Source organism: Epinephelus moara, chromosome 3 (genome assembly GCF_006386435.1).
Source record: "Epinephelus moara isolate mb chromosome 3, YSFRI_EMoa_1.0, whole genome shotgun sequence".
In the NCBI taxonomy this organism is placed as follows: Eukaryota; Metazoa; Chordata; class Actinopteri; order Perciformes; family Serranidae; genus Epinephelus; species Epinephelus moara.
In genome coordinates, this window is record NC_065508.1 from 30,691,976 (window position 1) to 30,692,856 (window position 881).

The following is an 881-nucleotide window of genomic DNA, read 5'->3' on the forward strand; positions in this document are numbered from 1 at the left end:
TGGCAAAGCACCATGTAGGTAACAGCACACATGCTACTGTCTTAATATATAAGCTGTGTCTCTCTCTGTTTATGTATCACACATAGCTTCTGCATGTAGCCAATGTTGATCCGAGCTCGTAATAAACATGCATTAACAAAGAACGTGATCGGCCTCATCCTTGCATTCTCCAGATCATCACAGAAACACCTACTCTTATACATGGATTCGTGTATTGTGCTCTTAGTACCACTAGATGGCACAAAAAAGTGTCCACAAACGAGGACAACAGGTACTGAGTTAAGCAGAATGAAATATAAGATGCAGTAAACCCAAAATATAATGTCCTTAAATGAGGACACAGGGTCCCAGGTTAAATGATACATACAGGATTGACAAAGTCCATATGCACTCACATCGATCCTCTCTTTGTTCCACCTGGCATGTTTGGAGGGAAAAAGAAGAGTCACAGGCCGGCAGGGTGGCGTTTTATAATCTTGGGGGGAGTGGTCGAGTGAGGAGAGCAGGTGGGGTTGAAACTTATGATTTAACACCATATATTCTGACATGTATTTTGATGGCCCTTTAATATGTAACTTATCCTTTCTTTTCTTCTTACTATATAATGAAGAAAACTCTGCCTGTCTGTCTGTCTGTGTGTGTCTGTGTGTGTGTCTGTTCCACGTTTTTCTCCTCACTGACTTGGTCAATCCATGTGAAATTTGGCACAGTGGTAGAGGGTCATGGGAGGATGCGAATGAAGCAATCATCAATTGGCCAAAAAGGGGCACTATAGCAACCGATTGAAAGTGCAAATTTTGAATGGGCATATCTCATGCCCCGTATGTCGTAGAGACATGAAACTTTGCACAGCTCATGCCCCGTATGTCGTAGAGACATTT